This window comes from Toxorhynchites rutilus, unplaced genomic scaffold (genome assembly GCF_029784135.1).
Source record: "Toxorhynchites rutilus septentrionalis strain SRP unplaced genomic scaffold, ASM2978413v1 HiC_scaffold_5, whole genome shotgun sequence".
Classification (NCBI taxonomy): Eukaryota; Metazoa; Arthropoda; class Insecta; order Diptera; family Culicidae; genus Toxorhynchites; species Toxorhynchites rutilus.
Genome location: NW_026600093.1, coordinates 223,258 through 240,885, shown reverse-complemented (window position 1 = coordinate 240,885; position 17,628 = coordinate 223,258). Strand labels below are relative to the sequence as shown.

The window sequence follows — 17,628 nt, the reverse complement described above, 5'->3', positions numbered from 1 at the left end:
ATTCTGGAACCTTCTTCCTATTCTGTGTTTTATCAGTAGCTTGCTTCCAGATACGTTTAAAATCCGCACGTTTTGTGCAGCTACGGCTGGTGGCTTGGTGACTTTCGCCACAGTTAACGCATTTGCGAGGTTCTTTTTCTGGAAGGCTGCAAGTGCTTGTTAGGTGGTCAGCAGCACACTTGCCACAACGAGTTTTCATGTGACAGTTTCTTGTTCCGTGTCCGAAACCAAGGCAATTTGAACATTGCGTTTCATCCCGATGTTGAGGTTTGTATCGGTCCCATTGTACCGAGATGTTGAAGATCTCACTGATTTCTCTTATGCGAGTTATGTTGGCTGATCCTTTCTTGAAGTGGATCAGGTACAAAACATTGGAATACCCATTGTCTGGCGTTTTATGCCTAGTCATCCGATATACAGCTAACGGCTGAATATTGTATGATTGTTCCAGATCTTTTTTAATATCCTCCAACTCAATAGCAGGAAGACCTCGCAACACCACCTTAAATGGTTTTTCAGACGGCGTATCGTGAGTGTAAAACTCATGATTTTTTGATTTCAGGTATGATCCAATTATTTTATATTGCTCCAGGTTGGGACTAGTGATTTTAATCCCGATGCTGCATATTTTAAAAACTGGCTGCAATTTCAGCGCCAGCAGTTCAGACCTCAAAGTTCCTATATCTCTCGATGTTGTAAAATAAGGTGGTACTTTCACCTTTTTCTCTACATTTACTTTCTCGGTAGTTGGTTCCTCCTCGGTATGGCCATCCAATAAAGCATAGCGGTTTCTTTCTAATATTGGCTCCTTGCCGGTGTCCGATCGATGTCGTTTGTTGGTGCCATGTGGTATGCCTGGGTCGGTTGACCGGGTTTTCCCCATTGTTGTAGTCCTCAAGGGCAGACAGGTAGTTGATGAATCGCAGGTAGACAATCTGAAAAGAGAAATAAATAGCTTTTTAAAAATCAGGTAATGAATGGAGCTCCAAACACGTCCGTCTCTGTCGACGGTCGGAGTGGAATGATAAAAGTTTGCCTCAGCGAGATCCACTGTTTATACTCTAGGCAAGTGTTCCCCTTCAATCTTCTTCTTTTCCTCTGTTCGCGGAGACTTTAAATCCTACGATTTCCCCTTCAATGCTCGTTATTGACAACTCTGTTCTGGAAAGCACGCAAATGGACAGAACAAATGTAAGGAAAAATGAAAACGCTTAAAGTTTTCATGAATTTTAACCATTTACGAACCAGGAGATTCCAATGTATAGCATATTAAACAAATCTTAGGGAATTTCCGATTCGTTTAGTATGTAAATCGCTAAAATCTGTTCGCGGCAAAAATAGTTATTAACATTAACTTTATTTCATAAAAACGTGACCTGTTTTCTGATTTGGCACCCTTAATGAAAGACGTAGTTCTACGTCAAAACGGCATGTAACGCTTTAGATAATTAATTTTTAAATGCTGATAAAAAATATCAGCCAAATCGGTCGAGTAGATCCTGATATATTGATACCACCAATTGAAAAACATGGTTTTGAGAAAAACGCGTTTGAAAATTCGTACAGCAATACTCTGTAACTCCTTCTATTCTCCTTCCTCCTTCTATAAGACCAGGTGATGACCTTGCAGCTTTATGTCATTGTAAACAAACAATGCTTCAATTTATATTCTACTGTGTATATATTGGTGGCTAGTGATCCCCGATACAGAAATCAATTATTAATCGAACGAATACGGTGCAACTATCGCAATAAACGAAGCCTGAGACGAGACATGACAATAGGGGGCCGATTCCGGACCACCACTTCTGTCAAACTCGGACCACTTGCAAACAAAATTAACAAAGATAAATATGTTGCCAAATATATTCAAAATTGAATAATTGTTGCATTCACATTTCAATTTAGCGATAATTTCTATAATGGATTTTTTTTGTATATTTTCGTTTCTATTACGTCCGGTGTTCCCGAAGAGAAGGAAACATTGCATCGGAATTTCCACCCTACATCTTTTCGGGATTATTTTGCCATCTAGCATAGCATAATAGCAGCGACCTAACAGAGAAGAGCATTCAATTATTTTCCAACCGTAAAGCAGTTAGCAATATAATTATAATCTAATAACAAATAACAACCAACGCAGCAGAAAAGTATTTAAAATCATATTGGAACTTGAATAAACCATACATACCTACAGAAAAAAAACCTGAATAAACGCTATGTTATTATTTGGGAATGTATGACTTTATCAATATTTCAGTACTGTTAGTATTTGAACGATATCAAAGTTAAATTATAAGGCCTTATTTCCGTATACACTCCACGGTAAAAACGAATTGAAGTTTATCCGCGATGACAGAGATACGGTATCGATATCTGGAAACGAAATAAGCTTTTAACAAGTCTTACTACTCGGCCCGAAGGCACTTTTAAATTGTTAAAACCTGAATGAAAATTTTTACTTGGCGTTATTTATTTACTTGAAGAACGTCTTTCTTACCCTAACTTGACCTGTTTTCTATACACTTTGCGATATTCTCACTAAAACTACTCATTATAATATAAAATTATCTTCAGACACAATTTTTGTACGAGATTATTTTACCAAATGAAGAAAGCAAAGTTTTCCATTCACAATCAACACTAATATGATACGGAGAAGTTAATTTTCATTCATAATTTCTATTTGAAGAGTGTTCATTCTACCTGAAAACCCATCATTTTCTCTAACTCGTAAAACGAAATTTCATGGCGTGTCGTCCATTCCGTTTTCATCTTGAAGTGTAAACGGTAAGGCCCGTAATCTCTTGATAAATAAAATGAACTTTGAATTTAATTCATATATGTCAACATATCATACACCTACTATCAAATCTACGTTTTCTAGTTTTCTTTATCTCTTCACATTTTATTTTTTGGATACCAAAATAACAGGAAAATACTTATTGTTTAAAATATGTGATATTCGGTCGGAAGATTAATACAAAAAAAATTATGCAACTCAGAAAATACATGATACGAAGAACACATGTTTTTCATGGGAAAATAATCTTCCGAAATTTTATAACATTTGGCAACCTTCACATCTCGCTTCCCTGTTATCTAGCACTTGGTCGAAGAAAATGCAGAAAGAAGAGTAAGAAGCCAGTTGTCACGTCTTGTCTTAGGTGATTACATCGTGTTGGCTCAACCGATCCCGCTTCCGTGCTACCTTCAAAATTTTTGTGTGCAGTCAGCCGATTGCAAAATTCCAGCCGTAAATTGCACTCAACCGAGGGCTGTGTGTTTTTGAAGTTATCCTTTGGCTTGTGTAGAGAAAAAGACTATACCTAAAAGTGTGTTTTTGTTTCCCGAGAATTCGCGTGAAGAAAAAATTGTGTCCGATCGGAAGTTCCCGTGTGTTCTTAGATTGACGACGCAGTTTGTGTGAGCATAACTCTGCAACGTGTCCGAAAAAGTTGTAGAAGTAAAACAAAACGTGTATGATTCTGTACGAAACCGACGGTGTGTAAACTAAATGTATGAGTACAAACAAACTGAAGTGTTTTGTCCAATCAATTTGCATTGTAATAGGTTATTGATAACAACTGTGATTAAATTATCTTAACTTTTTTTAATTAAATGAAGTAATTTTCCGGCTATGACTTTCATTAAATACTTTTTTACCCTCATGTATATTTTCAGGTGATTGCATCCAGAAATCTTTAGATGATATCGCACAAAATTCAGCCATTCGAAATGACGTTCCTTCACAACAAACAGGCTCAAAACAAAAGAATTCTGATACTGGAAATACGTTGTCTAGCAATGAAAGCATGTCTGTTGTCGATGAATTGAAAGGTATGTACAATAGAACAATCAATTTTTTTATTCTTCTAATTTGTTGATTCGTATGTTGTAATTTAAAAACCAAAGATTGTTTAAAGCACTGGTTGGAAAACTTATGAAGCGATCGCCGTTGACGTATTCTATGACCAAAACCGCGTTCTCTCTCGACCTCTCCGTCATTGGTTCCGATCTAAAATTGATTGGATAACAACTCGACAAATATTTGGATTTTTGAAATATTTTGAGCGTATCAGTGGTGCAATGAGTTTGTTCTCTATGATCGGAAAAATTACCGACTGGACCATTTTTGGATCCAAATGCTATTGGATTACATCACGGGAACACCAAGCCAAACTGATGCTATTGGATTACATCACGGGAACACCAAGTCAAACTGATGCTATTGGATTACATCACGGGAACACCAAGCCGAATGCGTAAATGGGTGCGAATATTACTTCGCTCGGACGCATTCATACGCAAACAATTTTTCATGACTGTTCCATGCGAAAGCAGAACAGAAACCGATGCGAGTGAAAGTACTCACGCCTTGCGTATGTCTGCTTTTCGCGTTGACGGTGGAATGGTGTCATCTGGATACGACATTAGTTTGTATGCGACCAGCTATTCTCTATCAGTCGCCCTTAAAGCAGTTTTAAATTGCTAAAATTTGTATGAAATTTTTTTCTTGGTGTTATTTACCTATTAGACGTACGTCGTTATGACCCTAATTTAAAAGATTTTCAGATTTTTCAGATATTCTCACCAGAACATAACATTATAATATAAAATTATCTAGAGACACAATTTTTGCATGATATTTTTTCACTACTTGCAAGCAAAAGTGATTTTCATTTACATAGAGTACTAATTTGGTTTGGGAAAATTAATTCTCATTCATAATTTTGATTTTAAAAGTGTGTTCATTTCTACTGCAACCCCATATTGTCATGCCTACTCCTCCATTCCGTAATACGAAGCTCATGCAAGCGAGCAAAACAAATCACGGTTTCTTCATGTGCCTATATTTTGTGACCGTGTTCGGGAACACATTGCGATCACCAATCATCATCAATGAGCAAGATTGTTATGATTTCAATAGCTTGCTTTCAAAGCAATTTTTAAGCTTTTGAACCGATAAGTGACAATCATATAATTCGTTGACATTTTATCTCTTGGATGAAGTGATTATTATACCACTCCATCCAGCCGGTAAAGAGGTATTAACGTTCAAAACCTTGCAGTCCAGCGTCACTCTCTCGTTTTAGAAACTTTGAACTAACACCCCGGTACAGAAATGAAAGACGTAGTCAAAACCAACATCTTCTATACAATTTTCGACTCTTTTGAGTTGTGTTGGAAAAGTTCTAGAAAGGATAGTAAATCGACGCCTAAAGACCTTTTTAGAGTCTAATAAGCTGCTCGATCCAAGACAGTTCGCTTTTAGTGCGGGAAAATGCACAGAAGATCACCTCGAAGATCTACAGGCTATTGTACATGACGTTATTGAGAAAGATCACCACGCAGATGTGGCATCACTTTATCTAAATAAAGCATTTGATCAGCATGGAGATATCCAGTATTGAAGAGTCTCTTCGACTGGGTCTGGGAGTCTCTTCGATCCGTGGAAGACTAGGTTTCTATGTGAAAAGTTTCCTAGAAAATAGAACTCAGAGCCATAGTCAACAACACAAAATCTTCATTGAAAATCCAAGAAAGGGGAATTCCCCAAGGCTCGGTTGTATCGCCAACCCTCTTCATAATTATTATGCAGTCCCTTTTTGCAAAAAATCCGGAAAATGTAAAAATTCTTGTCTATGCGACATTGTGCTAGTACTAGCGACATTGTGCTAGTTTCAGTTAGCGTCACTGCATCAGCAACAAGAAAAACAGGAAGTGGGTTATATCTATGGTATAACCGCAAGGGTGACGTAGGATTATCGTTGATTTAGAGATCATTTGTTTGAATTTGAATCTGAATTCATTCTGAATGAATGAATATTTGGGGGACTTCGAAAACGAGAGTGTTACGTTGGATGCACAAGGTTTTATGCATCCAATATTGGATACGGAAATATTCTACTGATAGGGAAGAATAATCTTCAGAAGCTATTCTGTTAATTGCGATTGATTGAAAAATCACAAAACCAAATGTATTTGGTCACAGTGTTACATGGATAGAAAACACTTGAATGTAATTTTAAATTCCCAGAGGAACTGGCAGATTATTTTCAGTAACGATTAGATATTACCACATTTTTTTTATAGAACAGAGAAGAGATAATTTTTTTTTGTTTCGGACTCTGTTGCTTCAAACTGGCTCTACATTAAAAAGTACGCTAAGGAAGACAATTTTGATGATTTCATTTGCAAGATGAGAAAAATTAGTACAGGATTAGTAGTGGAACAACTCAATTAGTGGATGTTAATAACATTTTGGAAGTGAAAAACTTCAAAGTTAATAATTTTTAATGTGTTATTATTAATTTTATCCTAAAATTTTAAATTGAACTACATTGTTTTGCAACAATTAAATTGAAGTTCTTTAACCGCTCTACAATTCGTTCTTTGACGCCCAACTTCTATCTTTCATTATTTGGCTGCAATATCGATCTAAACAATTCCTGGTGAAAATTCAAGCAATATCTTAAAAAATCCCGATTTTTACCCCACTGCACATGTAATAGCCACTTAAACATCACCTTAACGCTGAAAGGCTCTCCTTTCCTTCTTGAAATAAGCTAGAAAATTATTTTTTTCCAAGCTGTATATAATCGAGTCCAAAATTGTATATAATCGAATCACATATAATCGAGTCCGACCTGTATATCTATACTCGTCTCCGGCAAGATGCTTAACGGTAGTTTTCGTAGGAGTGTTGCTCTATCTATATCAACTCGGCTGTTTCCGCAACAATAACACCGATCGGTTGGAAAAAGCTCGCAGAATTGTCGTTCAGCAGATCAACAATGCTTACGGAGTGAGACCAAATATCATTCCTCGGGCACGAATGGTTCCTCCCAGGCCGGTTGCTGCGGATGTGGCAGTTAATTATCTTTAAGCGGCACAAAACCCGGTTCCAGCACCTCCAGCTGAGTAACCTCCTGTGGCCGCTTACCTCTTTAAAAATCAATGAGAAAAATTATAAATTGAAATCTATATAATTTTACAAGGTTTTACCTTTAATTCGAATGAAGACGAATGCACAATAAATAATTTGCTGCAGAAACTATAACTTTTAAAACCATTTGCCGTTTTGACGTGGGACTACGTATAACCGGAATATATGGAGGGTAAAATGAAAACCTAAACACAGAACATGCAGGAAAAAATGAAAGATTTCGAATGCTTATAGCTCGAACATTTCTTACTGGATAGGAGAGATGTTTGCATCACTTGATAGGGAATATTTCTACGCATCTATCGCAACTAACAAAATGTTGTTTTTCATTAGATAAACAATTGAATAACTGTAAAATATTAGGCGTTATCTAAACGCCCTAACTGCATCGTTCTGATTGGCCCGATTTACGGTTTCCCTAACACAGCCATCAAAACCAAGCAGCCTTGGGGAAATCGGCATTGCAAATACATGAAAGTAGGGGGACTTTTGTTCTCATCGAAAAATGTTCCCTAACACAGACTTTAAAACCAAGCATGAAGTGTAGATATTGAAAAGAATTGGTCCCAAGATGGATCCTTGAGGAACACCTGCATTCACAATGAATTTCTCTGATGAAATATTGTTTATAGAAACATTGAACGCTCTATCAGAAATATAATTTTTTATAATTTTTATCAAGTATGTAGGAAAACCAAAGTTCTGAAGCTTGTAAATGAGACCATTATGCCAAACATTATCAAATGCTTTTTCAACATCAAGAAGTGCCATGGCAGATGAGTTTGAAACTGACTTGTTTCGTCTAATTATATTGTATACTCTACGAAGCTGGTGAATTGTAGAGTGACCTTTTCGGAATCCAAACTGCTCATCCAAAAATATATTGTGCTCATCTGCAAAAGCAAGAATGCGCGTTAATATAATTTTTTCGAATACTTTCGAAAATGCTGGGAGAAGGCTAATTGGTCGATAGCTCTTTGAAGAAGAAGGATCTTTTCCGGGTTTTAGTATCGGGATCACTTTTGCCAACTTCCAACTCGAGGGGAAGTAGCCAAGTGATAGACATCTGTTGAAGACATAAGTCATAATTTCATATAAGTTGTTACTAAGATGTTTCAACTCAATGTTAAATATACTGTCGAAGCCGGGGGCCTTCATATTCTTCAACGAGCGTATAACCGAGATAACCTCTGCAGTCGAGATGATTTCACTCTCTTGAGGTACAGAATGGATATTGTCAATAGCCCTTACAGTATCATTCGCCGAAGCTTCAAATGGACTTGTAATGTTCTGGCCAAGATTGTGTGAACTAGCGAAATGGTTGCCAATTGCATTAGCCTTTTCGGCAGGTGTTATCAATCGTTCTGAATTGTCAGGTTGAAGAAGAGGAGGAATAGGATTAGACTTGGTCTTGAGAATTTTAGCGAGCCTCCAAAAAGGCTTGGAGTTATTCGGAAGTTTACTAATATCTTTTGCGAATTTTTTGTTACGGAGATCAATCATTCTGGCCTGGATAACCTTGGTTAACTGATTATACTGTCGTTTCCTCTCTCGAATACCAGTACGTTGGTACTGCCTTCGATAGAGGTTCCGAAGCCTAATCAAATGTTTAGTAATGGAATCAATTTGAACAGAGTCACTCACCTGAATCGTTTCTGGGATGTGGTTTTGGCGAGCCTGAATAACTGCAGTTTGAATAGAGCTGACTGTTGCTTCGATATCTTCGGGAGATTCAAGAGGTTGATTGAGATCAATGTTGTTGTCAATAAGCTGCTGGAATTCCACCCAATTCGCACGATGATGGTCCCGTCTACATTGTGGCCTCCTGACTACGACATTCACTCCCAATTCAACCATCACTGGGAAGTGATCCGAACTCAACTCGTTAAGGGCAATAGGATCACCGATGTGGCGATCCATGTTGGTAATGAAGAAATCAATTATGGAATGTACTCCAGAACGAGAAATGCGAGTAGGGGTCGCTGGACTAAGAATCCTGTAGCGCCCACACTGTAGATCATCATTTAGAGTCACTCCATATTGATTCCTCCTTTGGTTTCCCCAGGACTGATGTCGAGCATTAATGTCCCCGCCGATGACGTATTTCGACTGCCTTCGTGTTAGCTTGATGATATCGTTTTTAAGAAGCAACGCTGAGCCATCTCTGATTGACGTCTGTTTGGGATAGTAGACCGCAATCACGATAATAGACCCAATCGATGTTGTGATTTCCGCCCCAATAGCTTCGATGATGTTGAGTTTCAGACACGGCAAAAGTCGATATCTGATGTTATTTCTGATGGCTAAGGCAACACCTCCTCCACCAGAACCAGCACGATCCATTCTCAATAGACGATAATTCGGGACTCGAATATTAATATTCGGTTTAAGATGCGTCTCAGTAACGATAGCTACGTCGATGCTGTTTGTCACCAGGAAGTCAGTGAACTCGATAAGCTTACTCTTAAGAGAGCAGGCATTCCAATTAATTAGCCTTAGAGATGACCGATCCATGGTTATAATAAAAATGTAGCATAACTTGTACTTGTTCCTGTTGGTTGCGACAACTTCTAGTCTGTCGATCTAGTTCAAGAACAGGGTTGCAAGTTCTTGCATGCTATAAAGCTCCTCAGTAGAAGAGGAATGAGGTGAAGGTTTTGGTGTAGGTGATAAACCAATAGCTGCAACCTTACTATAGCTCGGTTGCTCCTTTTTTGGCTTTTCGCTAGAAGAGGCCGTTTGGGGGCGACCTGTAGGAAGTGGAAGAGGAGGAAGAACAGGAATCGTGCGAGAAACCATTGGAGGGAACTCTTTGTCAGTAAATTCTGGAACCTTCTTCCTATTCTGTGTTTTATCAGTAGCTTGCTTCCAGATACGTTTAAAATCCGCACGTTTTGTGCAGCTACGGCTGGTGGCTTGGACTTTCGCCACAGTTAACGCATTTGCGAGGTTCTTTTTCTGGAAGGCTGCAAGTGCTTGTTAGGTGGTCAGCAGCACACTTGCCACAACGAGTTTTCATGTGACAGTTTCTTGTTCCGTGTCCGAAACCAAGGCAATTTGAACATTGCGTTTCATCCCGATGTTGAGGTTTGTATCGGTCCCATTGTACCGAGATGTTGAAGATCTCACTGATTTCTCTTATGCGAGTTATGTTGGCTGATCCTTTCTTGAAGTGGATCAGGTACAAAACATTGGAATACCCATTGTCTGGCGTTTTATGCCTAGTCATCCGATATACAGCTAACGGCTGAATATTGTATGATCGTTCCAGATCTTTTTTAATATCCTCCAACTCAATAGCAGGAAGACCTCGCAACACCACCTTAAATGGTTTTTCAGACGGCGTATCGTGAGTGTAAAACTCATGATTTTTTGATTTCAGGTATGATCCAATTATTTTATATTGCTCCAGGTTGGGACTAGTGATTTTAATCCCGATGCTGCATATTTTAAAAACTGGCTGCAATTTCAGCGCCAGCAGTTCAGACCTCAAAGTTCCTATATCTCTCGATGTTGTAAAATAAGGTGGTACTTTCACCTTTTTCTCTACATTTACTTTCTCGGTAGTTGGTTCCTCCTCGGTATGGCCATCCAATAAAGCATAGCGGTTTCTTTCTAATATTGGCTCCTTGCCGGTGTCCGATCGATGTCGTTTGTTGGTGCCATGTGGTATGCCTGGGTCGGTTGACCGGGTTTTCCCCATTGTTGTAGTCCTCAAGGGCAGACAGGTAGTTGATGAATCGCAGGTAGACAATCTGAAAAGAGAAATAAATAGCTTTTTAAAAATCAGGTAATGAATGGAGCTCCAAACACGTCCGTCTCTGTCGACGGTCGGAGTGGAATGATAAAAGTTTGCCTCAGCGAGATCCACTGTTTATACTCTAGGCAAGTGTTCCCCTTCAATCTTCTTCTTTTCCTCTGTTCGCGGAGACTTTAAATCCTACGATTTCCCCTTCAATGCTCGTTATTGACAACTCTGTTCTGGAAAGCACGCAAATGGACAGAACAAATGTAAGGAAAAATGAAAACGCTTAAAGTTTTCATGAATTTTAACCATTTACGAACCAGGAGATTCCAATGTATAGCATATTAAACAAATCTTAGGGAATTTCCGATTCGTTTAGTATGTAAATCGCCAAAATCTGTTCGCGGCAAAAATAGTTATTAACATTAACTTTATTTCATAAAAACGTGACCTGTTTTCTGATTTGGCACCCTTAATGAAAGACGTAGTTCTACGTCAAAACGGCATGTAACGCTTTAGATAATTAATTTTTAAATGCTGATAAAAAATATCAGCCAAATCGGTCGAGTAGATCCTGATATATTGATACCACCAATTGAAAAACATGGTTTTGAGAAAAACGCGTTTGAAAATTCGTACAGCAATACTCTGTAACTCCTTCTATTCTCCTTCCTCCTTCTATAAGACCAGGTGATGACCTTGCAGCTTTATGTCATTGTAAACAAACAATGCTTCAATTTATATTCTACTGTGTATATATTGGTGGCTAGTGATCCCCGATACAGAAATCAATTATTAATCGAACGAATACGGTGCAACTATCGCAATAAACGAAGCCTGAGACGAGACATGACAATAGGGGGCCGATTCCGGACCACCACTTCTGTCAAACTCGGACCACTTGCAAACAAAATTAACAAAGATAAATATGTTGCCAAATATATTCAAAATTGAATAATTGTTGCATTCACATTTCAATTTAGCGATAATTTCTATAATGGATTTTTTTTGTATATTTTCGTTTCTATTACGTCCGGTGTTCCCGAAGAGAAGGAAACATTGCATCGGAATTTCCACCCTACATCTTTTCGGGATTATTTTGCCATCTAGCATAGCATAATAGCAGCGACCTAACAGAGAAGAGCATTCAATTATTTTCCAACCGTAAAGCAGTTAGCAATATAATTATAATCTAATAACAAATAACAACCAACGCAGCAGAAAAGTATTTAAAATCATATTGGAACTTGAATAAACCATACATACCTACAGAAAAAAAAACCTGAATAAACGCTATGTTATTATTTGGGAATGTATGATTTTATCAATATTTCAGTACTGTTAGTATTTGAACGATATCAAAGTTAAATTATAAGGCCTTATTTCCGTATACACTCCACGGTAAAAACGAATTGAAGTTTATCCGCGATGACAGAGATACGGTATCGATATCTGGAAACGAAATAAGCTTTTAACAAGTCTTACTACTCGGCCCGAAGGCACTTTTAAATTGTTAAAACCTGAATGAAAATTTTTACTTGGCGTTATTTATTTACTTGAAGAACGTCTTTCTTACCCTAACTTGACCTGTTTTCTATACACTTTGCGATATTCTCACTAAAACTACTCATTATAATATAAAATTATCTTCAGACACAATTTTTGTACGAGATTATTTTACCAAATGAAGAAAGCAAAGTTTTCCATTCACAATCAACACTAATATGATACGGAGAAGTTAATTTTCATTCATAATTTCTATTTGAAGAGTGTTCATTCTACCTGAAAACCCATCATTTTCTCTAACTCGTAAAACGAAATTTCATGGCGTGTCGTCCATTCCGTTTTCATCTTGAAGTGTAAACGGTAAGGCCCGTAATCTCTTGATAAATAAAATGAACTTTGAATTTAATTCATATATGTCAACATATCATACACCTACTATCAAATCTACGTTTTCTAGTTTTCTTTATCTCTTCACATTTTATTTTTTGGATACCAAAATAACAGGAAAATACTTATTGTTTAAAATATGTGATATTCGGTCGGAAGATTAATACAAAAAAAATTATGCAACTCAGAAAATACATGATACGAAGAACACATGTTTTTCATGGGAAAATAATCTTCCGAAATTTTATAACATTTGGCAACCTTCACATCTCGCTTCCCTGTTATCTAGCACTTGGTCGAAGAAAATGCAGAAAGAAGAGTAAGAAGCCAGTTGTCACGTCTTGTCTTAGGTGATTACATCGTGTTGGCTCAACCGATCCCGCTTCCGTGCTACCTTCAAAATTTTTGTGTGCAGTCAGCCGATTGCAAAATTCCAGCCGTAAATTGCACTCAACCGAGGGCTGTGTGTTTTTGAAGTTATCCTTTGGCTTGTGTAGAGAAAAAGACTATACCTAAAAGTGTGTTTTTGTTTCCCGAGAATTCGCGTGAAGAAAAAATTGTGTCCGATCGGAAGTTCCCGTGTGTTCTTAGATTGACGACGCAGTTTGTGTGAGCATAACTCTGCAACGTGTCCGAAAAAGTTGTAGAAGTAAAACAAAACGTGTATGATTCTGTACGAAACCGACGGTGTGTAAACTAAATGTATGAGTACAAACAAACTGAAGTGTTTTGTCCAATCAATTTGCATTGTAATAGGTTATTGATAACAACTGTGATTAAATTATCTTAACTTTTTTTAATTAAATGAAGTAATTTTCCGGCTATGACTTTCATTAAATACTTTTTTACCCTCATGTATATTTTCAGGTGATTGCATCCAGAAATCTTTAGATGATATCGCACAAAATTCAGCCATTCGAAATGACGTTCCTTCACAACAAACAGGCTCAAAACAAAAGAATTCTGATACTGGAAATACGTTGTCTAGCAATGAAAGCATGTCTGTTGTCGATGAATTGAAAGGTATGTACAATAGAACAATCAATTTTTTTATTCTTCTAATTTGTTGATTCGTATGTTGTAATTTAAAAACCAAAGATTGTTTAAAGCACTGGTTGGAAAACTTATGAAGCGATCGCCGTTGACGTATTCTATGACCAAAACCGCGTTCTCTCTCGACCTCTCCGTCATTGGTTCCGATCTAAAATTGATTGGATAACAACTCGACAAATATTTGGATTTTTGAAATATTTTGAGCGTATCAGTGGTGCAATGAGTTTGTTCTCTATGATCGGAAAAATTACCGACTGGACCATTTTTGGATCCAAATGCTATTGGATTACATCACGGGAACACCAAGCCAAACTGATGCTATTGGATTACATCACGGGAACACCAAGTCAAACTGATGCTATTGGATTACATCACGGGAACACCAAGCCGAATGCGTAAATGGGTGCGAATATTACTTCGCTCGGACGCATTCATACGCAAACAATTTTTCATGACTGTTCCATGCGAAAGCAGAACAGAAACCGATGCGAGTGAAAGTACTCACGCCTTGCGTATGTCTGCTTTTCGCGTTGACGGTGGAATGGTGTCATCTGGATACGACATTAGTTTGTATGAGACCAGCTATTCTCTATCAGTCGCCCTTAAAGCAGTTTTAAATTGCTAAAATTTGTATGAAATTTTTTTCTTGGTGTTATTTACCTATTAGACGTACGTCGTTATGACCCTAATTTAAAAGATTTTCAGATTTTTCAGATATTCTCACCAGAACATAACATTATAATATAAAATTATCTAGAGACACAATTTTTGCATGATATTTTTTCACTACTTGCAAGCAAAAGTGATTTTCATTTACATAGAGTACTAATTTGGTTTGGGAAAATTAATTCTCATTCATAATTTTGATTTTAAAAGTGTGTTCATTTCTACTGCAACCCCATATTGTCATGCCTACTCCTCCATTCCGTAATACGAAGCTCATGCAAGCGAGCAAAACAAATCACGGTTTCTTCATGTGCCTATATTTTGTGACCGTGTTCGGGAACACATTGCGATCACCAATCATCATCAATGAGCAAGATTGTTATGATTTCAATAGCTTGCTTTCAAAGCAATTTTTAAGCTTTTGAACCGATAAGTGACAATCATATAATTCGTTGACATTTTATCTCTTGGATGAAGTGATTATTATACCACTCCATCCAGCCGGTAAAGAGGTATTAACGTTCAAAACCTTGCAGTCCAGCGTCACTCTCTCGTTTTAGAAACTTTGAACTAACACCCCGGTACAGAAATGAAAGACGTAGTCAAAACCAACATCTTCTATACAATTTTCGACTCTTTTGAGTTGTGTTGGAAAAGTTCTAGAAAGGATAGTAAATCGACGCCTAAAGACCTTTTTAGAGTCTAATAAGCTGCTCGATCCAAGACAGTTCGCTTTTCGTGCGGGAAAATGCACAGAAGATCACCTCGAAGATCTACAGGCTATTGTACATGACGTTATTGAGAAAGATCACCACGCAGATGTGGCATCACTTTATCTAAATAAAGCATTTGATCAGCATGGAGATATCCAGTATTGAAGAGTCTCTTCGACTGGGTGATCCGTGGAAGACTAGGTTTCTATGTGAAAAGTTTCCTAGAAAATAGAACTCAGAGCCATAGTCAACAACACAAAATCTTCATTGAAAATCCAAGAAAGGGGAATTCCCCAAGGCTCGGTTGTATCGCCAACCCTCTTCATAATTATTATGCAGTCCCTTTTTGCAAAAAATCCGGAAAATGTAAAAATTCTTGTCTATGCGACATTGTGCTAGTACTAGCGACATTGTGCTAGTTTCAGTTAGCGTCACTGCATCAGCAACAAGAAAAACAGGAAGTGGGTTATATCTATGGTATAACCGCAAGGGTGACGTAGGATTATCGTTGATTTAGAGATCATTTGTTTGAATTTGAATCTGAATTCATTCTGAATGAATGAATATTTGGGGGACTTCGAAAACGAGAGTGTTACGTTGGATGCACAAGGTTTTATGCATCCAATATTGGATACGGAAATATTCTACTGATAGGGAAGAATAATCTTCAGAAGCTATTCTGTTAATTGCGATTGATTGAAAAATCACAAAACCAAATGTATTTGGTCACAGTGTTACATGGATAGAAAACATTAAAATAAACTCTTTCACTTGAATGTAATTTTAAATTCCCAGTGGAACTGGCAGATTATTTTCAGTAACGATTAGATATTACCACTTTTTTTTATAGAACAGAGAAGAGATAGTTTTTTTTTGTTTCGGACTCTGTTGCTTCAAACTGGCTCTACATTAAAAAGTACGCTAAGGAAGACAATTTTGATGATTTCATTTGCAAGATGAGAAAAATTAGTACAGGATTAGTAGTGGAACAACTCAATTAGTGGATGTTAATAACATTTTGGAAGTGAAAAACTTCAAAGTTAATAATTTTTAATGTGTTATTATTAATTTTATCCTAAAATTTTAAATTGAACTACATTGTTTTGCAACAATTAAATTGAAGTTCTTTAACCGCTCTACAATTCGTTCTTTGACGCCCAACTTCTATCTTTCATTATTTGGCTGCAATATCGATCTAAACAATTCCTGGTGAAAATTCAAGCAATATCTTAAAAAATCCCGATTTTTACCCCACTGCACATGTAATAGCCACTTAAACATCACCTTAACGCTGAAAGGCTCTCCTTTCCTTCTTGAAATAAGCTAGAAAATTTTTTTTTTCCAAGCTGTATATAATCGAGTCCAAAATTGTATATAATCGAATCACATATAATCGAGTCCGACCTGTATATCTATACTCGTCTCCGGCAAGATGCTTAACGGTAGTTTTCGTAGGAGTGTTGCTCTATCTATATCAACTCGGCTGTTTCCGCAACAATAACACCGATCGGTTGGAAAAAGCTCGCAGAATTGTCGTTCAGCAGATCAACAATGCTTACGGAGTGAGACCAAATATCATTCCTCGGGCACGAATGGTTCCTCCCAGGCCGGTTGCTGCGGATGTGGCAGTTAATTATCTTTAAGCGGCACAAAACCCGGTTCCAGCACCTCCAGCTGAGTAACCTCCTGTGGCCGCTTACCTCTTTAAAAATCAATGAGAAAAATTATAAATTGAAATCTATATAATTTTACAAGGTTTTACCTTTAATTCGAATGTAGACGAATGCACAATAAATAATTTGCTGCAGAAACTATAACTTTTAAAACCATTTGCCGTTTTGACGTGGGACTACGTATAACCGGAATATATGGAGGGTAAAATGAAAACCTAAACACAGAACATGCAGGAAAAAATGAAAGATTTCGAATGCTTATAGCTCGAACATTTCTTACTGGATAGGAGAGATGTTTGCATCACTTGATAGGGAATATTTCTACGCATCTATCGCAACTAACAAAATGTTGTTTTTCATTAGATAAACAATTGAATAACTGTAAAATATTAGGCGTTATCTAAACGCCTTAACTGCATCGTTCTGATTGGCCCGATTTACGGTTTCCCTAACACAGCCATCAAAACCAACCAGCCTTGGGGAAATCGGCATTGCAAATACATGAAAGTAGGGGGACTTTTGTTCTCATCGAAAAATGTTCCCTAACACAGACTTTAAAACCAAGCATGAAGTGTAGATATTGAAAAGAATTGGTCCCAAGATGGATCCTTGAGGAACACCTGCATTCACAATGAATTTCTCTGATGAAATATTGTTTATAGAAACATTGAACGCTCTATCAGAAAGATAATTTTTTATAATTTTTATCAAGTATGTAGGAAAACCAAAGTTCTGAAGCTTGTAAATGAGACCATTATGCCAAACATTATCAAATGCTTTTTCAACATCAAGAAGTGCCATGGCAGATGATTTTGAAACTGACTTGTTTCGTCTGATTATATTGTATACTCTACGAAGCTGGTGAATTGTAGAGTGACCTTTTCGGAATCCAAACTGCTCATCCAAAAATATATTGTGCTCATCTGCAAAAGCAAG

At 37.3% G+C, this 17,628-nt stretch overlaps 1 protein-coding gene across 3 annotated transcripts in view; it reads left to right on the top strand.

Moving 5' to 3' along the window:
* Window positions 1-17,628, top strand: part of LOC129782210 (uncharacterized) — a 293,740-nt gene that overhangs the window by 237,468 nt on the left and 38,644 nt on the right. Inside the window, exon 1 of one of the 3 annotated variants that reach the window (XM_055789577.1) lies at window positions 13,459-13,610. The exons of the other annotated variants lie outside the window; for them this stretch is intronic. The gene's annotated coding sequence lies outside the window, so the exon portion shown is untranslated. Of the gene's footprint in view, window positions 1-13,458; window positions 13,611-17,628 lie in introns of those variants that run through there. 3 annotated transcript variants of the gene reach the window in all.